Raw genomic sequence first — 27,579 nt, forward strand, 5'->3', positions numbered from 1 at the left:
CTTCTTTAAGCAGTTGGTGTCATAGTCCCTTTGTGGACAGGCAAGTAGAAATTTTTTCTGGCAGCCAACCCTTATTTGCTTTTTTCCCTAATGAGACTGGTATTAATATTTATGTAAATCAGATGATTGTCTCCTGTACCATCCTTTTGAAAAAAGGCAACCTGTGAGTTGGATAATCAGACTCTTGGGGGGAACTGACATGCTTACACTGCTGTATCAGTCAGTGCTATGTAAGAATTCAGGGTGAGCCTGGCCTCTGCAGGTCCTCTTCAACATTTCTATCAAGGATCTGGATGAAGACAGTGTACATGATGCTCAATGGAGTAAAAAAAGGATCCGATCTGTTCAGTTCCTGCTGTTCCAGCTGCCTTATCTGTAAAATGTAGATTTCATATCTTGCCTATCTCACAAGGTGTTCTAAGGATTAAATTAAATATAATGGATGTAAAAAGTAAAAAAAAAAAAAAAAAAAAAAAAAAAAAAAAAAAAAAAATAAAAGGTAATCCATTAACCAAAAATTTTCCCAAGGTGCAGAAGCTGTTAACACCTTCAAAGCAGTGACACTTCATTCATAAAGATGACTCTAGGTCTGCGGACTTCCCTGGTGGTCCAAGGGTTAGGACGCTGTGCTTCCACTACAGAGGGCATGGACTGAGATCCCACGTGCCCTAAGGCAGAACATTGCTACGCAAAGTCATTCTCCTGAAAAACACCTTCCAGGCACCTTCTAAAGTCAAAGACTTTCCAAAGAAAGAATTCATCACTCAGAATTTAATTCACTTTTTATAATATGGGTTCCAATTTTCACAGCACATTGTTATCTATTTAATAAAAACTGGGGCATGTGTATTGTCTTCATTAAAATAAGAATTAAAAATGAGGTTTCAATGTTTTACTTAATATTATCCTCAAAAGTTGCAAGCATTAATATCTTACAGTTTCTAATTTTGTCATGAGTTTATTAAATAAAAGGCTTATACATGTAAATGACTCAATTTTCATAACCATCAAATACTTTAGGTGATCAGAGCTTCTGATCTTATAAACAAGCTATGTTTACTATAACTTTTTAACAATTATCTCTTTTGAAAATATTGGAATTTAAAAAATGAGGCGTTCTAATTTCAGAATAGGGATATAGACTCTTAAAAGTCTGGAAGAGTTTACATATCTCTCTCATCAACCTAATTCCAGTGCAAGACATGAAGTCTAGAGGATAAAAATAATTCAGGGTGTGAATAGAGTTAGATAAAATGGAAGACTGGTCTAGCCTTCAGGTAGTCCAAGGCAAACAACAACTTTAGACAAAGAATGCTTCATCTAGAAATTTTGAAATCTTAGGCAGGGGAGAATGTTTTGAGGATGAAACACATATGAAATTAAGTAGAGTTGGAGGTGCCCTAGGAATTTGGTGGGTGGGCAGGATGGGGTTCCTATGTGCAGACTTCTGTATCTTTCTCACCCCCATGCCCTTCTCTCCTTCCCTCTGCTTGCCCTCTCTCTCCCTCTGTCTTGATCTCTCTCCATTCCACAGTGTGGCACGCCTTTGCTGTGAGCAAAGTGAAGTGCTGAATATGTAATCAGTACAAGTCAGCCACTTCGTGTAATTACATGAAAACTGGCCTGGAAGTAAGATGAATGGTTCTTAGTTCCACCTCTGAGGCTTACAGACTGGGTGATCTCCTAAAGGTCACTCAAGCTCTCGGAACTTCAGTTCTCCCTGAGACCAGATCTACTAAGCAGGATTGTTGTGAAGTACGAATAAAATGATAGAGGTTGGAATGTTTCATAAACCATAAATGAGCCTCATCCAAACGCGGCTATTACTATATTTATATTTTATTACTATGTTCTATTTTACATTTAAGTTTTGCCCTGTATTGTAATTGCTTTCACAGTTTTCATACCCCTCCTATCAGAATGCTCAAATTTCTTGGGGGAAATCACTACTTCTTATTTATCTCACACACACACACATACCCACCACTTAGCACTATGAGTTAGGGTGGTGTAGAGCAATGACTTTTTAAATAGAAATAACTATATCTAAAGATAACAAAACAAATTCAGCTCATGATGGCTTTTGTATAGTCAAACTGTATCTTCAGAGAGAAGGCTAAACCATTCCAAAGGTCGGTCTGGGAGCCCCAGCTGAAAAGTGGCTCACAGTCCCGGCTTCATCCTCCCCCACGATTCCTGTCTACTTGGTCAGTTAATTTCAGCTTCTCCTTCCCTCCTAGGATAGCCCCGTGATGTCCAAACGTGCCCACGTTCCTGGTGTATCCATATCTGGGTCCTTTTCTAGCCAAGGCTGATAAAACTTGTACAGTACTAAGCACGCAGCAGACTTAATTTCTGTTCCTTTTTAAGTTCTATACATTACACTCTGTTCATGCCATTTAAAAAACAACAACAAGAAAGTCACTATTCTGATACTTTTGGAAATGAATTCACTCTTATTTTGTTCCACACAGCAAAACATATACTTTCTATTTCTTGTGACTGATTTACTAGATTATTATCTGTCTGCAGGCATTCTGATTTTCAAAATTGCAATTTCCATGAACACTTTCAAAGACAAAGAAAATCGAGGGAAGAAACTCTGCTGCTGCTTTTGACCTGGGTTACCATAACAGAACGAATATATGCTACTGAAGCTTGAAACACCTCAGCTTTGAGCACTCATAAAATTCCAATCTCACAGGGTGCAGCAACTTATGTGCACTGAGCAGTCAAGGGGTTAAGCAAGCTTTCTATTTTATGGGACCTTAAATCCTAAGTGATGTTCTGTGTTGCACATTACGGGGGCAGCCATGAAAGGATATATATAACTTTTTTTTTTTAATTCTTCACATCACCTGAGTAAGATTTTGAAAGCTTGGTAACATCCCAGGAGCAAGAAAAGCATAAAAGCATTCAGCAGACACAGAAGGTCGAGTAGATGCGTTAAGATTAGTCACTACTTTGGAAAATATATGTGTGTGCACACACACACGCATGCACAAAAGAAACAATTTCAGAAAGGTTTTAGGCTTGCTTTTATACATAAGAAAAAATGAACTATAACACTTGAAAGAATTTTGTTTAAATGCCAAGGTTTCTCTGTAACCTAGGAACATAAACATGAAAATACCTGCTTACGTTGTATTTCTAAAAATACAATGTGGTCATTGTTTCTTGGTTCATATTCCTTTTTATTATGAAATGTTCATACAGTGTAGCTTTAAAATAAAGTCTTCCATTTCAAACATTGATAAATTCCTGAAGGTCTTACATTCTTTAAATGTTATGGATATTAGTTTTATTTCTTATCCTTTGTCATTCATATTAAGATATCATTGTTGAAGGAATAATCTATGGAAAAAACTTTTATATTCTACATTTGAATGCATTCACTTTATGGGCTGAAAGATTATAATAGGATACAAGTGTAAGGAGACGGAATTCATATGGATGTTTGTGCACAATTCAGTGCCTCCCTTTTTTGTAAAGGGAAATCAATAACCTACTATGCAGAAATACTTAGAAAATAATAAGAATAGCAAAAACCTCCGTCTTATAAGACAGCATATACGCATATGACAAATACATGTTCAGCCTTTCTTCATAATTAGAAACAGTTTTAAATTAGACCCAGGGCTAATGAAAAAAATCTTGGTGTTCGTCGCTCTGTGTTAGATATAACTGAAGCAAACTATTTTAATTAAGTGATTCTAATTGGGCAGAGAAAGTACAAGAACAACATTGTTTCAAACTCAAGCTGGTGAAAACTAAGTGCAGAAATAACAGGGCTGTAAAATACAGGTAATAGCACATTGCTTTAGGATTGTAATGATGTATAAAATACGAGTTGCAAATTATTGATAGCCTAAAACAAGCACTTGATAAAGAGGTCTGTTTTTATTATTACTTACTATTGATTTACTTATTGACAAAATGAGGATAATCTCTCGCATGGGTTTTAGTAGGATTAGTGATATGAGTGATATGTTTTTCCTGCATTTACTTAAATATGTTTTTTCACCTTTAATTTATTGATATTAATGTGATGAATTACACTAATCGATAGATTTGCCCATAGTAACCCAAACCTTCATTCCTAGTATAAAATGAATTTGGGTATGTTGAACTATCTTTTTATACATTGGTAGATTTGTTTTGCTTGTATTTTGCTTATATCTTTACAGCTCTATTTAGGAATTAATTTAGCTTTTGGTTTTCTTTCTCATGTTGAATGTTTTCTTGCTATTTAATGAAAAATATTGGGGAGTTTCTCTTATTGTTTATTATATGGAAGTTTATTGAAACCTAGAATGACTTGCTTCTTGATTATATTGTAGATGAATTTTAACTATTTAACTTATTTGATATTTTAAGATTTTTTTCATTCTTCTTGAGACAGTGTTGCTAAATTAATAACATTGTTAATGATCTCCTTTCAGTAGCATTTGCCTTGTATAAGTTTTTCATCCTTATATTTTCAACTTTTCTGTGTCTTAATGTTTTGAATGTTTATCTTATAAACAGGATACAGCTGGAGAGCTATGTATATGTTTATATCTACATCTATTTCTACAATTTTTTGTGTCTAAACTCTCATTACACTAATTATTAGTGCTGTATTTGTATTTATTTCTAGAACGCTATTTTGTGTTTTAAGTTAAGTGAAAGTTGCTCAGTCGTGTCTGACTCTTTGCAATCCCATGGACTATACAGTCCTTGGAATTCTTCAGGCCAGAATACTAGAGTGGGTAGCTGTTCCCTTCTCCAGGGGATCTTCCCAACCCAGGAATCAAACCAGGGTCTCCTGCATTGCAGGCAGATTCTTTTACCAGCTGAGCTACCAGGGAAACTCCTATTTCGTGTTTTACAGTTGTCTTTTTCTTTCTTTTCTTTCCTTTTCCATTCTTGATTGGTTGAATTTTTTACAAGCGATCATATTATTACTCTTATTTCAATTTCTATATGTCATAATTACTCTTAAAATTTTTATAACTCATAGCTATGCTAACAAAATCTAAACTTAATCAGCATATGTTTACCTGTCCCTGGATTAATACATGAAGCTTACATTGCTTTAACTTTCCCACCTCACTGATACTATAGTTAGTTTCACATTAGACAGCTACGTATTGTTTTGTAACTTCACAAATTAGACATTTTATATAAATGCATATATATTCGAATTCACATACATGTTTACCAATCTGCGCTCCATTCTTTTGTATATCATATCATCCTTCTGAAATCTTTTTCCTACTTCCTTTAGAAGTTTCTGTAGAGAATGCTATTACTTTGTTGTCTGAACTTGTTTTTATTTCAACCTTGCTCTTTAAGGGAAGCTTCGCAATCTAAGTTGACTTTATTTTTCTGTTATACTTTGATGATATCCTATTGCCTTTTGGTTTCTGTTGTTTCTGTTTAGAAAGAGAATCTTTGTCAGTATTTTACATGCAATCTATTCTTTTTTACTACTCTTCAGAATTTTTTGCCTTTTGTCTTCTTCCACTTTATTTTAATATAACTAGATTTATTTTTATTTATCCTGCTTGATAGTTATTGAGCTTGAAGAATAACACATTTTAGCCTTTTATCAATTATACAAAATTCTCAGCTATTTTTCTTTGAATATTGCCTTTCTTTATCTCTCTGTCTCTTTTCTTTGAATCTGAGGATACGTTTTAGACCTCCTCATTCTTTATGACTCTTATTCTCTCTTCCCTGTTTTCCATCTGGGTTGTCTATACCACACTATGTTGAATAATTCCTTCAGCTCCATCTTCCAGCTTACTAACTATCTTTTCAGTAGGATCTAGAATAGTTTAAAAATTAGTAGGTGCTTTAATTTCAATTTTTATATCTTCAAAATTAAAAAGTATATATAAATTGTACTTTGTATTATCCTATTTTAATGTTACTTTTCATTTATAGTATAATATTTCCACCTTCTTATATTATTTTTATTAACATTTTATTTCTTAAAATGTTATTTGGCTAGTTTTCAAATCTTTTTGGTTAAATTTATGGCTTCTTCTTTTGTCACATTTCAAATTCTGTCTTATTAAAGCATGTTATATCTGTTTTATGTTCTGTGTCTGATAATTCCAATATCTGATATCTCTTCATATTTTAATCCACTGTTGAGTTTCTCCTGACTCTTGGTTATATGCCTTTGTCTTTCGTATGTGCTATAATTTCTAAAATAATACACTGTTTTCATTAGGATTTTATTTATGGGAACTATTTGAAGCTTTACTGGAGAAGACATTCCTTCCAACAGGGTTTGTGTTTGTTTTTTCAGGGCGTCTGGGGCACCATCAACTCTGGGCATCTTAAACTACTTTTAAGCTCCAGGTTTTTATCTCATTAACCAATTCAAGTTGGTTAACACCTTTTGGAGCAACGGACCAACTTAGAGATGAGGTTTGGGGGAGGGGACTGTTGGCTCTTTATCCAAACCCTAGTTATGCTTTATTCAAATAGTTTCTAAAAAGCATTGGAATTTGAAATCTTTTTTTTGTTTGTTTGTTTTTACTGCAACAGTTATAATTGTATCCAGAAAATTTCCATCACCTTCTTTTATTTTTCTTTCTACCTACTCCTCATATTAACCTGTACCCTAAGATGCAGGTTATCTTATCATGATAGCCATACAATATCCTATCTTATAGAATAGATAATATCCTATTATCTTATACAATATCCTATCACATCAGGATATTGTAGAAAAGCATCTTGCAAGGTGTTTAGGGCTACCTTCCTTATTCATCCATGGGAAAGTTCCTTCATCATCCCAGACTGTGAGGCACTCTCTCATCTTCCAGTGCCAGGACCACGGATCCCTCTTACCACGCTGATGCCCTTCCTCCAGCTCTTTTGGGCCAAATACACATATTCTTTCTTTACATCTACCAACAACTGCAAGCGTCTATAGTCAGGGACCATGCCTTTCTAGCTTTATATCCTTCGTCATCTTTACAACACTGGATAAAGTAAGTATTTAGGGGAAAACGTGTTGATTGATTGCTGGTTCCTCTCTGCCAAGCGTTGGGTCATGCTGTGAATGTGCCTCATCTTGCATGGCTCCTTATTTGACTTGCTAACGTGACCTTTCTTCCAGCAGGGAGCCTGTGCTTCTTCCCTGTTCCCATTTCCTGTTTTTCTAACCCTCTTCTCCTATCTTTTCAATTTCATCCCTTTCAGAACAACAAGGTCTTTGGGGCAGCAAGTATTTCTGTCATAAATACCCATGAAATTTAACCTAGTGACTTAGCCACTGAATAACAGCAACAAAGTATTTTCTTTCTTTCTTTTCTTCTCAGGCCTCTGGCTCTGCCTTGTTTTTGTTGTTCAATTGCTCAGTTGTGTCCGACTCTTTGCAACTCCATGAACTGCAACACGCCAGGCTTCCCTGTCCTTCTCCATCTTCTGGAGCTTGCTCAGACTCACGTCCGTTGAATCGGTGATGCCATCCAACCATCTCATCCTCTGTCGCCCCCTTCTTCTCCTGCCCCCAGTCCTTCCCAGCATCAGAGTCTTTTCCAATGAGTCAACTCTTCACATGAGGTGGCCAAAGTACTGGAGTTTGAGCTTCAGCATCAGTCCTTCCAATGAACATTCAGAACTGATTTCCTTTAGGATTGACTGGTTGGATCTCCTTGCAGTCCAGGGGACTCTCAAGAGTCTTCTCCAACACCCCAGTTCAAAAGCATCAATTCTTCGGAGCTCAGCTTTCTTCACGGTCCAACTCTCACATCCATACATGCCTACTGGAAAAACCATAGCTTTGACTATACGAATCTTTGTTGGCAAAGTAATGTCTCTGCTTTTTAATATGCTGTCTAGGATTGTCAGAGCTTTTCTTCCAAGAAATAAGTGTCTTTTAATTTCATGACTGCTGTTGCCATCTGCAGTGATTTTGGAGCCCCCCCAAAATACAGTCTGTCACTGTTTCCATTGTTTCCGCATCTATTTGCCATGAAGTGATGGGACTGGATGCCATGATCTTAGTTTTTTGAATGTTGAGTTTTAGGCCAACTTTTTCACTCTCCTCTGTCACTTTCATCCAGAGGCTCTTCAGTTCCTTTTCGCTTTCTGCCATAAGGGTGGTGTCATCTGCATATCTGAGGTTATTGATATTTCTCTTGGTGATCTCGATTCCAGCTTGTGCTTCATCCAGCCTGGCACTTTGCATGATGTGCTGTGTGTATAAGTAAAATAAGCCAGGTGACAACATACAGCCTGGACGTACTCCTTTCTCAATTTTGAACCAGTCCATTGTTCCTTGTCCCATTCTAACTGTTGTTTTTTGACCTGCATTCAGGTTCTGAGGAGGAAGGTCGGGGTGGTCTGGTATTCCCATCTCTTTAAGAATTTTCCACAGTTTGTTGTGATCCACACAGTCAAAGGCTTTGGTGTAGTCAATGAAGCAGAAGTGGATGCTTTTCTGGAAGCTACCTCTCAGTTTTCCTAGGTTGTGTCTTATCCATATGAAGTCCTGTTGTTGCTTTTTCCTGATGTGAACTTACTTTTGGCTAGGACTTTGAATCTTCCTTGATAGCTTGCCTCATATCTCAATATCCATATATTGTCTGAATTTACCTGTTTCTGTGATTCATGGAGCATTCATATGGGTTGTTACTTATCGAAGACCAATTATCACCAATCTGGTTACTTAAAGTTTTAGAATAGTCAAGGAAAGGAAATAAAGATGCAATAGTTACAATAATTGGAGACAGATAATTCTTATCTCTGCTTCTTTATCTTGAGTTGACAGAGTCAATATTCCAGTGCTTGGTCAACAGATATGAATGCATCTGGTAACTGGTGTTATGAATGTTTTAAAGGTATGGCTGTAACTAGGAACATCAATTTTTAGGGAATATATATTTAGATTCAAATAACACCCACCATCTCCATAAGCCTTATATATCTCCACAATGTTAGCTCATTTTATTTGCCTAAGTTGTTTGTAGGATACAACAAACTGTATAATATAAGAAAAGTTATAATAGTGCCACTAAAATTGATTTTCATGTATCGTCAGGATTAGCCAGAAAGTCATCAAAATCTTATTTTAATCCTCAACTCTCTAAAAAATCCCATGCAACATAATTTTCACCTCTTCTCAGACTTGAGGGATTTCTGGAAACACCATCTATGAATTCTTAATGTTTAATAGAGTGGGGTCAGGGCTGTTGTTGTTGTTCGGTCACTAAGTCATGTCCGACTCTTTTTCGACTCTATAGACTATAGCCCATCAGGTTCCTCTGTCTGTGGGATTTCCCAGGCAAGAATACTGAAGGAAGAATATTTCCTTCTCCAGGGGATCTTCCTGAGCCAGGGATCAAACTCATGTCTCCTGCTGGGCAGGCAGATTCTTTACCAATGAGCCACTAGGAAAGCTCAGGGTCAGCACAGAGGGAGCAAACATGGATAGAAATATACTTTCTACAGATGGAATTTGGCAGGAGTGGAGCACAATCAATATGAAACCTCCAATCTCATATTTATTATTACACAGAAAACACAATAACAAACTTTTTTAGCAGCAAAGAAACATATTAAAATCAATATTAAGCACAAGTATGCATAGGTCCAAAGAAGACACCAGATGAAAACCCTGTGGAGATCAATAAGTACAAAAAATTTCACATATTTTCTTTGTGAGATTGCAGCTAAATGAAGAAATTCATATGCTTGACACTGACAATGTGCAAGATTCTCTAATTAAAAATGTTCCATTCTATGTACCTGCTATGCTGCTGGGCTTGTACCAAACTCTCTCTGCCCATTATTGGCATTTGCTCATGTTGGAGACTCAGATACACCTAGTTAGTATGACTTGTGTTACTTTTAGCCTGGGTGTAGAAACAGGACAAGGTATGAGTTGGCAATGGTGAAAGCTTTGAGAGACAGAATACAGAGGGTGGTGGGCTTGGGTGTATATCTTTACCGGTGACATTTCAAATGTGTCACTCAGGGGGAAAAGTAGATAACTATAATTTTATTTTTATGTTTACAGAATTTATTTCTCCCCTGAATAATAGAATTAATACTTTTTTCCCTCAATATTTTTCAGAATTGTTACCTAGTCTCCACATCTCTTAACCAGAAGTAGCCTTGTGTATCTGATAACAAATTCAGCCTAGGTACGTTTATTTGGGGTTGAGTCTCCATCAGAGGACAATTTCGCATTGAGTTATGTTTGCACATTTCAACAAAGTTTTGTCTATCACCACCCGGAGCACTTTCAACACCTCTTTGCATGATGATTAGGCTCCCAAGGCAGGCACTCCATCAGACCAGGGACCACTCCTTCTCTGCTTTGTTGCTTTAGCAAAATGTTAAAGTCATGCTGACAACTCCTCTATATAATGAACCATCTTTCTAGAGGCTGCAGTGATGCATCTCTACCACTTATTAGCCATAAGATCAAGACAGACCACTCAACCTCAATGACTGTGTTTCCTAATTTGTGAGATGTATATAATACCTGAACTGCATATTTCACAGTCTGTAACAATCAAATAAAACAATAGGTATTAAAGTAGTTTTGAAAACTGCTATACACTATACAAATGTAAGGTGTCATTCAGTATGGAACCTGCAACATGAAATTCCATGGGTAAGACTGTAGTGTTTGTGGTAGAGGTAACGAGGCAACATGTGCATCAAAATCCAGGTCCTATTCAGGGGCTGCAGAACCACAGTGAGTTACATTCAAGCTCCAGTGTAGACAGTCAGCCAGGGTGCATTTTATCAGTGTTAGATCCACTTTGTTCTTTCAGTGTCTTTTTTTGAGTCCTTGACCTCATGTACCTGAAAACTGTCCTCACGAGGAGTGTTTAAAAAGATGCTGTGGCCCTTTGACGCTCAGCATTGCTTGATGAATGAATCTGGACGAACCACTTTAATCTAGCCAGAGATAAATGTAATATCATTTAAATATGCACAATTAGAAAAAATTGTTAAACACATTTTCAAATCATGTTGAAAGATATTCATAATTTGACAAGGATGTGTGAATCTAGGTTCTGATGCTCAGAAGTACAAATAAAGCAATTTGCAGCCCACATTGTAAAAACTAGAGCTTTGCACCCCCCCCCCCCCGCCCCAGCCCCCAACACTGGAAAACTGTCCTTTGTCTTTCTCTATCACCATAATTAACTAGTTCCTATTCATTAAACAATGAAACAGACAATTAAATAGTAATAATAGTACTTTAATTATGAAGGTATTGTTATCCACATAGAATGTGGAAAGGGAGAACACTTTAGCTGCTTTAAAATGTCTGCTTGTCTGCTTTTTATTGAAGAAGAAAGTGTTCATGTTTTCAGAGCCTCTAACAGACAAAGGGTAGAATCTATAGCCTCATAAGACCATTTCTGATAAACAGAAGTCTCATTTATTAATAGAGTAAGCATTGATTAAGACACGTGAATGCTTAATAAGCATCCTCGGTATTCTTTCAAGAGGCATCTCTAACAGTCCTAAGAATCATTGTCAAATATTTTTAGACACAAGGATGCATGATTAAGATGAAATTTGGTACACGATGACTTTCAGAGTTTGTTAAGCACCGCAATTCTGGGGTTAAATTCAATTTAAACTAACTTTCACTTGCATTCTCTTTTCTCTTTTGGGTTGACAGTGATTTTAAGAATACAGGTATTTTATGTTTCTAGACAGTGGAATAAATTATCCTATCTCCTGTTATACGAAAGCAAGGTGAATCTCCACAATATGTTTTATCCTTAAAATTAGTAACAATTTCCTACTTTGGGGATTTTTATTTCTCAGGAAAGAGCTTCAGAGAGAAACAATTTTCTCATTTATCACAGTCACCTTTCATCCTGTAAAATCTTAGGACATGGACAGCTTTGGTAATTAGAAAAGAGTGCTTCCTTCCTGTTTCATAATTAGATATAAACTTGCATTTAATAAATGTTATGTGTTCACTTATGACCAGGGTGATATTGTATGACTATTATTCTAGATCTGAATCTCTGCTTTGCTACTTAGAAGCTCTGTGTGTGTTATCTGCTCACCTCTGAACCTCTGTTGAGTCATCTGTAAAAATGTAATGTAAAGTTACATTATAGGCTGTGATGATTAAATGATCATTATATATAAAAAACTTAGCTTGGAGCCAGGCTTAGTGAATGTTTAAGTACCTCACTTTTCATTATTATTGTATATTTCTCAACCTTTAGGCATACCTCTAGGGGCAATGAACCATAGAAACTCTCTAGAAAATATAAAAAAATCAGTTATTCTGTTTTGTGGGGATTTTTTTCCTGAAATCGGGTGAACTTTGGCTCTTTAATCCTCATGAAACCCACCTACACTGTTGGTGGGATGTAAATTGGTGCAGTCACTACAGAGAACCATATGGAAGTTGCTTTTAAAACTAAAAATAGAGTTATATGATCTAGTGATCCCGCTTCTGGGCATATATTCAGAGAAAACTACAATTCCAAAAAGATACATGCAAACCAATGTTCATAGCAACACTATTTACAATAGCCAAGGCTTGGAAGCAGCCTGAATGCCCATAGATAGATGAATGGATAAAGAAGATATGGTACATATATACATAATGAAATATTACCAGCTATAAAAAGAATGAGATAATACCATTTGCAGCAACATGGATGAACCTAGAGATTATCAGACTAAGTGAAGGAAGGGAAGACAAAGATCATACGATATTACTTATATATGGAATCTTAAAAAGAAATGATAGCTATGAATGTATTTGCAAAACAGAAATAGACTCACAGACATAGAAAACAAACTTAGGGTTAGTGAAGGGTAAAGTAAGGTGGGATAAATGAGGAGTTTGGGTATAACACATGCACAGTACTACATACAGAATAAACTACAAAGACCTACTGTGTAGCACAGGGAACTCTATTCAACAGCTTGTAATGACCCATAATGGAAAAGAATCTAAAAAAGAAATGTGTGTGTGTTAGTCGCTCAGTCATGTCCAACTCTTTGCGACCCTACAGACCGTAGCCCGCCAGGCTCCTCTGTCCATGGGATTCTCCAGGCAAGAATACTGGAGTGGATTGCCAAAGTATTCTCCAGAGGATTTTCCCAACCCAGGGATCGAACCCTGGTCTCCTGCATTGCAGGCAGATTCTTTACTGTTTGAGCTACAGGGAAGTCCTAAAAAAAGAAATAGTTATATATATATTTATATATCACTTTGCTGTACATCTGAAACTAACACATTGTAAAGCAATTGTATATCAATAATTTTTTTTTTCTAAAAAGAAATATGACATGAAGAAACTAAATCTCTTGAAAACAATGACACTTTCTCCACACAACCTAAACAGTCTCCGAGGGACATAGCAGGCTCTTCCTCGGCGTCTCAGAATTGACGGTACACCCAGCTGTCCTGACTCCTGTTCTTCTTATGTCCCAAACACAGCATTCCTTCTTTTTTAAACTGAAGAGCTTTTAACTCTTCCCAGCTAGACATCAAAAGGCCAATTAAGGCCAAGATCTTAAAAGTCTAAGCAATTCCAGGTTTCCTCGGGAGTTCCTGCTGACAGTAGCGTCATTCTTTTCAGGCTCCTTGTCTTTACTGATCAACAGGAAGCTAATGGCAAGATATAAACTGGAAGATAGCTAAAAACTTGGACGATGGGATAGTCAATGTAAACCCAAATATCAGAAAATTCTAACTTGGATGTGTGAAATTTTAATTTACGAGGTCAATCATGGGAAAGGTGCAATCAGATTACTGAATGCGTACTCAGGACTCTGGATTATGTGTTTTGCTCTTTGAGTACCCAATGCATCAGTCTTTAGACAGCCCCTCAGGCTAATGTTGAATGTGAGGCTCTTATGTAATCTTGAGTAAATAAATAATTCTTTCTAATTAAAAAAACAATGCTTCTTAATAAGTCTGTGTTAAGTTCTCCAAACTCACTTTCTTCTGGAAAGGAGGAGAATAAGCCCAAGAACACACCACAGCTGTGACCCCAGTGTTGTATGAGGGAGACTTTCAGGCTGAGGAATGAGGGGCTTTGTGCCTGACAGTGTCCGTCAAGATTCCCTATTGGAACTGAGAAACACATTGATCTTTAAAGTGCCACACAATCATTGGAAGCTCAACAATTGACTTGCAACCTTCCAAGGAAGACCTACTTTGATCAATTTAATCGTCAATTTTTGGCCAAGGTCATATTGTATTTCATTAATTTACTGTCTAGTATCTTCCTTTGTTAATTAGGGAGCTCATGAAATCAGAAAGACTTAATACCTTACCTTTAGTCACACAATACTCCTGAGTGATTTTCAATGTTCTCTATCCACAGCTATTCAATTTTATTTTCAACTTATATTTCACAGGTCATATAAACACTGTTTTGTATTGGTTATAATCTCACTGTTATTTCAGTTCATTAGATCAAAATTTTTTGAGTTTTTTGAGTAACTACTTGAAGGCCATTTTCAGGGGAGATTTCACCACGAATAAAACATAGGCCTGCCCTCAGTTGCTTGAATCTTCAGGTTTCCATTTCCTTCTCCAGGGGATCTTCTGGACCCGGGAATTGAACCCGTGTCTCCTGCATAGCCAGCAGATTCCTGCACTGCAGGCTGATTCTTTACTGACTGAGCTATGAGGGAAGCACCCCCTGTCCATGAAGTGAAGACATATTATCTTTTAAGAAAGATGGACTAAAAATAGAAGGTGGCTCAGTAAGAAATCTGTCTGCAATGCAGGAGACCCAGGTTTGATGCCTGGGTTAGGAGGATCCCCTGGAGAACGGAATGGCTACCCACTCCAGTATTCTTGCCTGGAGAATTCCAAGGACAGAGGAGCCTGGTGGGGTCCAGTCCGTGATACAGTCCATGGGGTCTCAAAAAGTTAGACACGACTGAGCAATTGACATTTTCAAACATAGCCACCAAGCAGATTGTGTGTCACATGCCTTCTATATATTACCTTATTTAATCCCCCAATGTTTTACCTCGGTAGGAAAACTGAGGTAAGAGACGCTAAATAACTTGTCTAGGGTCCTACTGCTGGTGAATGACAGGAATGAGATTGATGTTTACAGGTTAGCAAACAGAAGGCAAAGAGAGGTTAATTGAGTCAAGACTGGGACTCAGTCATAGACAATAGTAAATGGGCTTAGCTATGTTCCAATAAAATTAAATTTATGGACATTGAAATTTGAATTTCATATAATTTTCATGAATCACAAAATATTATTCTTGTTTTGATTTTTTCCCAGCCATTTTGCTCCCAAGGAGTACAAAAAAACGGCGGGCTGAGTTTGACTCACGCGTTGCAGACCTCCAGAAGTAATAGGTGGGGAATAAAATAGAAATCCATCAAGCCATAGAGGTTTGCAGGCTTACACCCTGAGTCTTTATTTGGTCGTTTGTGTTGAACAGATTTTGTCTGATGCCTTCTCCTTGAGCCTCGAACAGTAAATTTGCTTAATTGCAAACACTGCTCAGTGTGATAGTTCTTCTGGAACTTGGCGGGGGAGAGGGGTGTCTCCCCAGACATAAATTGATCAGCTCTGTTTTCTCACTTCACTCAGCATATTTTCCTCTCCTTTTTGGTATTCTATGGTGAGTCCTGACCCCATATTTCAAGCCTTTGCTCTGGGGACTTAAGCTCCATTCTAGCTCTGGTTCTTGTGTCAGAATCAGTCTGCTTGTTAAGGATAATACAGTCTACATTCCCTCATAGTAATGAACTTCCATCATGAGAGTAAAACAAAGATCCTCACTCTCTTCTCATTCTTTACTGAAAATCACTATTTCAGCTTGTGCTCTTGTTTGAAAACTAAGTCTAACAATTTGGGGACCTTCTGGCTTTTACCTCCCATTCACTTCTTTGTACAATTACAGTTTTGTTTGTTTGCCAGTTCTTGGGACCAAAGTTCCTCTCATACACACATACTCAAGGCCAAAGAAACTCTTCATTTTTAAACATGTGCTTTCCTTGGCTTATGGTTTTCTAAAGGTTAACTTAGGTTTTTTTTTCCTCCCTACTTCTAGCAATGTAATTCTTCCTAGTTTTACTAATTTGGAATAGATTATGTTTACCAGAAAAGACCATGACTGAGAAAGAAATCAGATTCCTTGGTTAATGGGAAGAATATTTGGCAGGGGTAGAAGTTACATTTTACCTTCTTAGTACTTATCCAGTTCTTCAATATCTTCAAACTGGACCACGCATTTTGAAAAGTTCACAAAGACTTTTGAAGGGCAAGGTCAACCATAATCCATGTGAGTGAGAAACTAGGCACATGGATTATGACTGTGTCGGAAGATCCAGTCTTTCTTTTCAGGCTTACTCTCTCCACTGGCGGAGAAGGAAATGGCAACCCACTCCAGTATTCTTGCCTGGAGAATCCCAGGGACAGGGGCGCCTGGTGGGCTACCATCTATGGGGTCGCACAGAGTCGGACACGACTGAAGCGACTTAGCAGCTGCAGCTCTCCACTGGAGTCATCTTCCAGGAGATTTCCTTTTTCCATCCCTTTCTGACTGCAGGACGTTGATATCCAGCTATAGAGACAAATAAACAGTCACTAGATGGTAGATGTAGATGGAATCGGCATATCCTTTGCTGGAAAATAGTAAGTAAAGGACAGAATGCCTCAGGTTGCCTCATTGGCCACTAGACTTACACCTTTTCTCACATTATCTCTTTGTCTTGCTGGGCTCAAAAGGAGGGATAGTATTAATCTCGTTACTGGTAAATAACATCAAGGTGACGATATAGGCCATTTAGGAAACAAAGAAATCCAAAGAGAAGTTTCTTTCTGGACGGTTTCAAATCACTGCTTTGAAAAGCGGATATGGATACATTAATAATCCGAGTATACTCTAGTGTAATGAGCACAAGTTTTGTACCCGGCCCTGCACTGGTCCTTCACTGACATGGTTTATTTAACCCCCACTCTTTGTATATGGAGAAGGCAAAGGCAACCCACTCCAGTACTCTTGCCCGGCAAATCCCACGGATGGAGGAGCCTGGTGGGCTGCAGTCCATGGAGTTGCTAAGAGTTGGACACGACTGAGTGACTTCACTTTCACTTTTCACTTTCATGCATTGGAGAAAGAAATGGCAACCCACTCCAGTGTTCTTGCCTGGAGAATCCCAGGGACGGGGGAGCCTGGTGGACTGCCGTCTATGGGGTCACACAGAGTCAGACATGACTGAAGCGACTTAGCAGACTTAGCAACTCTTTGTATGAATTACTATTATCCTTTTACAGAGATGGAGAAACTGAGACCCAGGGAAGGTGATGTACCTGGCTAGGATTTGAAGCAGGTATGACAGGGCTTCCCAAATGTCACATTAGACTACAAGGGCCGTTTATATTAATAACCTTGACTTCATACTGAATTCTTTTTTTTTTTTTTTAGCTCTGTGACATCTGTAAACATTCATGCAGTTGTAACTGGAAGAGAAAAACAGTTTTCTCCCACAAGGATACATGGTAAAGCCAAACGAATGCTACCAAGCACCTTGCCAATTAGAACAGCTACATTTGGGAGTGGGACCAGGGTTGGCCTAGACGTGTCATTATTCCTGTAAGTGAATAGAGTCATCCCTGAATGAAAGGCTGCAGGTCTGTGGGAATACACAGAAGGCACCCTGGTCACCTAGGAAAGAGTAAACTCTTACTATCAGGGAACATTTAGATAAGAAAGGAACAGACTCCAACATTTAACAGGATGGAAGATGACATGTTGCATAAAATTTTCAAAGTGGGATTTTTCCATACACAATTTATCCGTGTAATTAAAGAGCCTAATTTAAGAAATAATACAGAGGCAACACATAATGGTGTGATTTCCTGTCACGAAAACAAATTATTACCTTGATAGTGCACTACTATATTTTACATTGTGGCAAAATGCAGTGGTTTCACCCACTGCATGCTAAATACGATCTAATTATCTTCCTCCCAATTCTCTCCTTCTTCACTTGTTTTATGTGTTAGGTAAGAATGCACTTGTCAGTGGTGGGTCGGGATCTGAGATCTCTCCATCTGCAACTGTGCGGTAAGGACAAAACTCAGAAAGGTCCCTTGGCTTTGCCCCACTGGATAAGCAAAGCGAAGGCCATCTGCCATCCTGTGCTTCAGTATGAATGGGTTTGTCGCAGAAGGTCTCCAGGGGGGCTATGTTTGTGTGTGCATGCGTTTCATCCCAAATTCCTCCAGTCCGCTGCAGAGGAGAGCGAGGGGCCTACTGTTATGGGGGTACTTTAGCCATAAATGACCATTATATTTCTGAGCAGCCCCTCAATTCCCCTTGCTTTCCTCCTGGTTACAGCACCATAATTCTCGGCCGGGAAGGGAGTGTAAATAGCTCTCCCGCCGCTGATGCCACTTAGCGGGCTGCAAATTGATGTGGATGGCTCTTTAGCTTTGGAGACTGTGTTTCACCTTCGCAGCGCGCATGCTTTCGTTGGCCTGGGGCTTCAGCGCCTGAGATAAATCCTTAACTAGAGCGTGGCTCTCTGCACTGCAACACATCAGAACCGGTGGACGGAAATCTCAAACATTTTGGAAATTTACACCTTGTCACTCTCCGAGGGCAATGATTTTAAGAAATTATGCCTTCTCTACCTACCTTTGCATAATAAGTCTAAAAACCCGGCACCATCTCTAACTCCAGCTGAAGCGCTGAAGGTCAGAGAGGTTAAGACAAGCCCAAGCTTTGTGCCCGTTTCTTATTATTATGCTAATCATATGCATGGTCTTTCTGCACTCACACAGTCATTTTCATGACCCCCCAAAATACATCAGTGTTTCAGGTAATGTTAATATTTAAAACAGTGGCAAATGACTGAAAATTTCAAGTAAAGACTCACATTTTGCCCTTAGCTTGTGATGTTTGGGAGAATGGAGGAAAGATAGGACCTAAAATGTGGTTTTTGCTTTCTATTAACTCTTTCTTGTTTTGTTTGTTTTTTCCCCTGGCTTTGGAGTTCATACTGTAAAATTCCTAATGACCTGCTTTTCTACCGTGAGCTTTCTCATGATTTTGCTGGATGGTTGAAAATTAATTTTAGGACATATATTAATATATTTTCTATGAAATTATCTTGGGATTCTAAGAGTAGCTTTCTCCATGAAGAGTTTGCTGTTTTTTTTAGTTTCCAAACCAATCTTGATTTTTCCACTCGATATTCCAAAAACAGTTATTAGTAAATTAATTTTAACCTTCTCTTCCCTGGATGAAAACATTCCAACTAATGCAACCCCTTCTCATCTCTTTTGTTGTGTAATACATTCACTAGTTTTTTAATTTTCTTTGCTAAAGTCTGCAGATTAATTTCACTAAACAATTTTAATTAAGCCGGGTGCTATCCTGGCATTTAGTACATGAAAAGCATAAGAAAAGGAGGAGTTATGTAGACAACAAAGGGTAATAGCATGTAACATCTGCAACAGCTACATTCATTTCTGAGATGACAAGTCATACCAAAATGCTGCTCTGGAGCACAGAGTGGCTAGTTTAGGCACGTTGGAGGGCAGGTCACTGGCGACCTTCTTGGAAGAGGGCCAGTGACTGTGGGCGTGGAAGATGAGCAAAACCGCCCTGATGGAGAACGGAGAAGTGCTTTGCCAGCATAAGGAAGGGAATGAACAAAGTCATGGATGACCCAGGTGGGAACTGGAGAGAAGGGAGGAGCCTGAAGAACTGAGGCAGGTTTCACAGTAGGGTGTTTTAAGAAATGAGGTTAGTCAGAGGGTGTGGGAACCATTTGAGAAAAGTTTTGAGTGACTCACCATGAGCTGTAGAAAGATAAAGTAAGTCTCATCAGTATGTTTTTTCCTAACTATCCCTCAAATGCTGCGGCTCTCATCATCCCCATCAGGGATGTTCTCACTTACACCATAATATCCAGGCAGTGTGCCTCACGTCTCCCAAACGAAGAGAATGTTCCAAAGTGGGTTTTTTCCCTGTTCTCCACTTACCCCTGGACTTGCTGAGTGTACACTCTTCCTTCAGCAGGTAGTCGTTTACAAGAATTGGAAATGACCGTTGGGTTACCGCCCAGTGGTCCTGCAGGTGACACTGAGGCACTCAAGGGCAACGAGCGTGCAGGGCTGCCATGAGATAACAGGACGAAGGGTGGTCTGAGTATCTCCACGTAGCAAGCTAGGCTCTCAGGGGCTGGCCTCGCCTTTCCGCCCAGCCTCACCTTCCCCTGCTGTCCCATTGCACGGGCTCCCCTCTGATGGTACCACCCTGCCAGTGCTCCCCTGAGCACCATCATATCTATGATGCCCTGTCATATCTTGTCATGGTTTTCCCATTCCTTTCCACCACCATGACATCAGCTGTGTATGCACTGGGCTAACCCTTACTCACTGCCAGTCCCCAGAGTTATCATTTTCTCCTCAAATTCTAATGGCCCAGGGCCAGGTGCTCTGAGACCTGTAGCATCTCCAGTACTCCTCCCATAGGAACATTTCCTTTTAATAAATTCCATTTATTTTCAGGTGTTCATCCTGCTCCTTCACTGTGAAAGTCTCATGGGCCAGACCAGGCCTGGGGTGAGGCAAGTGAGTCAGTATTCTTGGGTTCAACATTTAAGGGCATCAAAACCCCAAAGAAGGGAAGCTCTGGTGGCTCAGTGGTAAAGAATCCACCTGCAATGCAGGAGATGCATGCAGGAGACACAGGTTTGATCCCTGGGTGGGGAAGATCCTCTGGAGAAGGAAACAGCAACCCACTCCAGTATTCTTGTCTGGAAAAATCCCATGGACATAGGAGCCTGGTGACCTATAGTCCATGGGGTCTCAAAAAGAGTCAGATGCAACTTACACAGCTTGACAACCAAACAAATCAAAAGGAAGAATAGTTTAGTGTAATATTAAAAAAATAAAAATAAATACAAAAAATTATGATGAGCATTTAAAATGTTATGATACCAACATTTTTTTAAATTTTATTTTATTTTTAAACTTTACATAATTGTATTAGTTTTGCCAAATATCAAAATGAATCCGCCACAGGTATTTTAAAAGAGATGCAAGGTCTGCATTACTAAATGTTTCTTTTGCCTCAGACTCCAATGCTGCTAAGTCACTTCAGTTGTGTCTGACTCTGTGCAACCCCATAGACGGCAGCCCACCAGGCTCCCCCTTCTCTGGGATTCTCCAGGCAAGAACACTGGAGTGGGTTGCCATTTCCTTCTCCAATGCATGAAAGTGAAAAGTGAAAGTGAAGTCGCTCAGTCGTGTCCGACCCTCAGCAACCCCATGGACTGCAGCCTTCCAGGCTCCTCCATCCATGGGATTTTCCAGGCAAGAGTACTGGAGTGGGGTGCCATTGCCTTCTCTGCAGACTCCAATATGACTTGGTAAAACCCTGTTACTGGTTCCGTCTTTATTGAAAAAGTAGATGTTTTGTTCATCATTGATTTTTGCATGAATTTTTATGTTTAAAAATTATTGCATTCAACTCTGACTTATCTTGATTATAGAGGGTTTTGGTAGCCCCTTAAGTTGTGTGCCCAAGGATAGTTCCTCTCTTGCTTCATCCAGAGTCAGTGTGGTGCAGGTACAAGGTCTTACTCTCTTTGAAATGTAAAACTTGGCCCAAGGCCTTCCCTGAGATAGCTGCTTATTAAGTGCTATTTCATCTCCTTTAGATTTGGTTTAGCATGAACTCCAGAAACCAGGCATGCGAATTTTACTCTAAGCTTCAGACTTCTTATCAACATGCCCAATTCTATATATACACAATGGAATATTACTCAGCCATGAAAAAGAATAAAATAATGCCATTTGTAGGAACATGGATGGACCTAGAGATTATCATACTAAATGAAGTCAGACAGAGGAAGACAAACACCATATGATGTCACTTATATGTAGAATCTAAAAAGAATTGTAAAGCGAACTTATTTACAAAACAGAAATAGACTCACAGATATAGAAAACAAACTTATGGTTACCATAGAGAACAGGGAAAGTGGGGGAAGAGGGAAATCAGTAGTTTGGGATTAAAATATACACACTACTATATAAAATGGATAAACCACAAGGACCTACTGTATTACACAGGGAACTATATTCAGTATCATATAATAACTTATAATGGAAAAGAATCTGAAAAAGAATATACACGTACATGTATGTATATATGTGTGTGTATATATGTATATATATAGCTGAATCACTTTGCTATACACCTGAAACTAACGAAACATTGTAAATTAACTATACTTCAATTTAAAATGGTAAAAAAAAAAGTTCCAATTCAATGTCTTCCTCTAATATAATCTCAGAGGCTGACAGAACTGTTTATTATCTAAAATAAAGCTGAACCCCTAGGCCTGCTCTTCAGGCTGATCCTGAGTAACTGACACTTATTTAAGGATGTATCCAAATCCATCAATTTCCTTTCAGGTATGCATTAAGCACCTACTCTATGCCAGGGATTTCACTGGGCATTATCCCTGTTCCCATGAAGCTTATTAAAATCTGGAAGGGGAGTAGATGAGTGAACTGATGATGCAGGAAATCACAAAATATGCACAATATAAAGAAGGAATCCAGATGAGTGAATGATCATAACAGAAATAAAACTCTTTCCCCAGCTTGCTTTTTATTCCAATGGCCAAAGATCATAAAATAAAGATAAGTTTTCTTTCCTACTTGTCCACTGAAAATTGTTACTTTGGGTGAAAAGATACTTGCAAGGCTGCATTTATGATATACAGCTCCTTTCACCCTAAGTCAAAGCATTTAGAGATCAATTTTCACAGCACTAGCAGAAGACAAGGGATATATATCTGTTAGTTGCCCTGAATTTTACTTCTGACAGTGATTGAAATGGCTAAGACCACCTCTGCCCCCACACAGCCCCACTCAACATCAGTTACCTGCAAAATGACTGCAGATGATCAGAGCAAAGAGCAGCTTCCAGGAATGCCAACAGCTAGTCAATGTGGCATCTGTCTCACTGGGATGAGGTTTGGATCATATTTTGTTAGCATATGCATAAGACTGTCAAAAAGGAGAAAAGGAAAAGGGGTATAAAGAATTAAACACATACTAACGATTTCATTTTTCATATGTATGCCTCACTCTTTGCTTGAGTCTAGGGGCTTCATTTTCTGTTCAGTTCAAGAAATGTTTATTAAGCACCTACTATGACCTTGCACTGTTTCATAGATGCTGCAGATACAAAGGTATATTACACATAGCCTCTGCCCTAAAGGAGTTTCTCATAGTATCAAGGGAGAGAGTGAGCCGGAAACATGGAGACTCAGGGTACATGTGTTCATGTGTCTTGTGCAGCCTGGTCCATTCACACAGTGGGCTTCAGGGTCAGGCCACCTATGTGGCCTCAGGTGAGTTACTTAAATGTTTATACTTCGGTTTCCTCTCCTCTGAAATGAGAAGACTATTTCTTTGAATGAGTTAGCATATGTAAAGCACTTAGAACAGTGCGTAGCACATAATAAACCTTCAATAAATATTAACTATAATGAGAGGTTTGTATGTAGATTTCAGTGGGAGCACAAAGTAGAGTCATTTTTCCCAGATTGGACTGAGTTCCTGGAGAAGATGACAGAATCTGAAAATTCCGAGGTTTTATCTAGAGGAGAAAGAAGAGAAGGGATGCTCAGAGGAGACAGCCAGACGAAATGGAAGGAGGTGGGGGAGGAGGGCACTGGTAGGGTGCACTTCACTTTCTAGAGTCTGGAGGAGTGCAGACCCGCTACCACCAGAACCTCAAGTCTGAGGAGCGTAGGGATGCTCCAAAAATGGGGGCAGAAGCCAGGTCATGGAGGACAATATTGTCACCGAAGATTTAATTTTGCAAATCATCAAGAACCTTTGCAGGGTTTACCTGGTGAATTAAAATTTCAGATTGGCCTCTTGGTGGGCTCCGTGAGAAGTGGAAGATCAAGGGAAAAGAGAAGCTCTTGCAATGATCCAAATGAGAGAGGACACATTTGCAGTAGAAATGCAGAGCATGCATCAGTTGTAATTCGCTTGTCATTCAGGCAAAAATATTTATTGAGTGTCTGCTTTGTGCCATACCCTCAGAGTATAGAGGAGACATTAAGACCAACACTGTGTTTATTCTTGTGAGGTTCACAATACAACAGTGGGAAAAGCTACTATCTAAATAACTTGAGAATGTGACATTGTGACTGGGGGAAGATTAAGCATGTATCTCTTTATACAGGTAAAATTTTAAGCCATAAAGTTCAGTTCAGTTCCGTTCAGTTACTCAGTCTTGTCCGACTCTTTGCAACCCCATGGACTGCAGCATGCCAGGCCTCCCTGTCTATCTCCAACTCCTGGAGTTTACTCAAACTCATGCCCATTGAGTTGGTGGTGTATCCAACCATCTCATCCTCTGTTGTCCCTTTCTCCTCCTGCCCTCAATCTTTCCCAGCATCAGGGTCTTTTCAAATGAGTCAGTTCTTCGCATCAGGTGGCCAAAGTACTGGAATTTCAGCTTCAGCATCAGTCCTTCCAATGAATATTCAGGACTAATTTCCTTTAGGATGGACTAGTTGGATCTCTTTGCAGTCCAAGGGACTCTCAACAGTCTTCTCCAACACCACAGTTCAAAAGCATCAATTCTTTGGTGCTCAGCTTTCTTTATAGTCCAACTCTCACAACCATACTTGACTACTGGAAAAACCATGGCTTTGACCAGATGGACCTTTGTTGGCAAAGTAATGTCTCTGCTTTTTAATATGCAATCTAGGTTGGTCATAACTTTTCTCCCAAGGAGCAAGTGATAAGGATAAGGATAAGGAGCAAGCCATAAGGTTAGGGCACGTGAAACAGGTGAAGAGCAACAGATGAAAGACAAAGTTTTGAAATGTGAAAAGCTGAAGAGAAATTCTTCAAGAAAGACAAGAATGAGTGGTCAGAATGATGCCTCAGAAGCAAAACGCTGAGCTAAGTTGCATCACTGAAGTCCTATAATTTAAGAATAAGAAAGGTTCATTAGAGTTGTCAGTTAGAAGGACAGCGATGGAATTTGTCACAGCGGTCCAAGGTGGTGGGAGGATAGAAGTCAAATTGTACTTGAAGGTTAAAGTGATGAGGAAGCAGAAGAAGAGGGGAAATGCTCTCAGAGGCTGACTGGGGGCCAGATGGAACAAGTTTCTTGTTTTGTTTTCATATTTCTGGGAACTACTTCATCATGTTGATGGGCAGAGGCAAGAAAACCAAAGTGAGCAGACAGCATGGCTGTGTGGCTGACTGACAGAAAAGATCAAATTAGCTGAGCCAAGGAAGTCAGGCAAACTCCAGGCTACAGTGCTGAGTCATCCATGTGCCAGTAGACATCACCCAGAAGGCAGCAAGTCTTCAACATACGTGGAGAATCTCTGTATACCCCTGGCCGTGTACTTAATAAATGCTGTAAATAAACGAAACAGCATCATGCACTTAATTCTGTATTATGTGATTTGGCAACCCATGGATTATCACTTCTTGGTTATTTATCTGGTCTGCCACTTTAATACAGAAGAATTAAATAACTTTAATACAGAAAAAATGTTGGCTTCATTGAAGTTTTAGTGCAATTGTTCGTTTGGGACAAGTGCTCCCACAAATCTCCTACTTAATTCCTAATTAATTCCCTTTCCACAGCTCCACATCTTTGTTATTGAAATGATCATCTTGGGACACTGCCAATTCAGTTCTTCTAAGAAAAATCATTTCTAGAAATTCATTAGCAGGTTTAGTTCAAAAATAAAAACAGATTAATCTGCTGTCGAAAGGAAGGCTAGGTCAGGGGACAGACAGGACTGTTTGGTGGGTGAGGCCAATGCTTGGGCTCATGGGCTGGATAACTAGGCTTCTTTTCCAAATCAAATGCGCCGTCACTGTTTTCTTACTGCATTTGTCAAACCCATTCAGGGTACCTTTTCTACAAATTGTTACTTTAGTCTCAAATTAAGTAGCTTCAATCAGCTTTCTCCTTCTGTCCACAATATCTAAGCAATACCAAATGTAGGGAAGAGCGTTTTAATTAGCCATAATTATTAAGGCAGCAGGTGGCTTTTAATGAGATCTTAAAACAGAACTGTTTCTTCTATGTCCAATCAAAATCCACACTTTGCCGCATTGACAGAAAACACTGAACTGTTTTTCTCAGGTTCTGGGGAGATGAATCAATAAGGACTCTGATGATTCTAAAACTTGAAGTTTCTGATTGAACCTGGCTTTTTAATTTTGTTTTGTTTTATGTGATGGTGAGATATTATTTTTAGGAAATGAACAATAACTATACTGGTCTCGAATTAAAAGGAATTCATGCAAATTATTCCACACCTAGTGTGAACAATTAATTCTGAACTACAACTAAAAGCTCTATTTTTTCAGTTCTCAAGCAGTTTTATGGAGAGAAACTTGAAAATCTGTGAAAATGCACGCACTTATTCAGCATGAAAGAGAGTTCTAGCAATCAGGACTTTTAACAGTTTAGCTGAGCAAAGAGCTGTTATTACCTTTTTAAACCCAAATAGATGTGTCAGTTTTTTGTTTGTTTGCTTGTTTTATTTTGTTTTTGCGTAGAGCTCAGAAAGTTCAGAAAAACTTCTCAGAAGTTACATTCTTTCTGTTTCTGAAAAGTTTGTTGGTTTAGAAGTAAACAGAAAGAAGGAACTCCACCAGAGAAGTACTCCTATTGTAAATGATTGCTTTCTTAAACTTCACCATCATAACATCTATAAATGGGTGGGAATAAACAGATGGTCATTTTGCGCAAATATAGAAATGCTTCTTATAGTGCCAAAATATTAAAAGCTTTTGCTTGGTGGAATCTAGGTATTTTACTTCTTTTATTTCCTACATCTCACTTGCAGATAGAATTAAAAGATTTATAGAATGAGGTAGTCTAGAGTCATATTCTTCCAAAGTAGTACCATAAATGAGATTTAACCTCTTTAACATAATGGTCTTACCTTGCCCATTCCTTTATCAACACCCCCCAACATTGAAGATCATTGCTCAATTGCTGATTTAACTTGCTACATAAAGAAAATGCCACAAGTAGGTGGCATGTTGGCCCCACTGATAATTCATGTTAATTTAAGTTCTGGGATTTAAGGAAATCAGTAGCACCTCATTGAACACCCGGAAGTGGGGACTTTGCAATCCTCCAATCAATTCCAACAGTGTATGCCAAATGAGTGATTGAACTCACCTTGTATTCAAATTCCTTGAATCCAAAGAATTTGACAAATTTCTTTTTCTTGTCTTATCACAGAATCTATTGGAACCCATTTCCATCTCGTAAAAAAAATCAACAGAGAAAGCGCTCATAGGAACCAGCGTGAAGAACAAATGCTGGGGGCTCTGGAAAGGGCATCAGTGGATCCTGAGCATGAAGTAGGCTTTGAAGGTGGGGACAGTAGAGAAGAGGCATGCTTTTGGCATGTAGACAATTTGGGCCTGACTCTAAGGGCACTGGAAGCCCGCTGATGTGTTTAAAGCAGAAAAATGAAATAAGCCATATTGTATTTGAGAATAAACTTGACAGAACAAAACTGAAAACAAGGAAATAATGGAGCAGAGCAGGGAG

This window comes from Bos grunniens, chromosome 9 (assembly GCF_055505025.1).
Source record: "Bos grunniens cultivar Pamir isolate PY7600 chromosome 9, Bosgru_T2T1.0, whole genome shotgun sequence".
Lineage (NCBI taxonomy): Eukaryota > Metazoa > Chordata > Mammalia > Artiodactyla > Bovidae > Bos > Bos grunniens.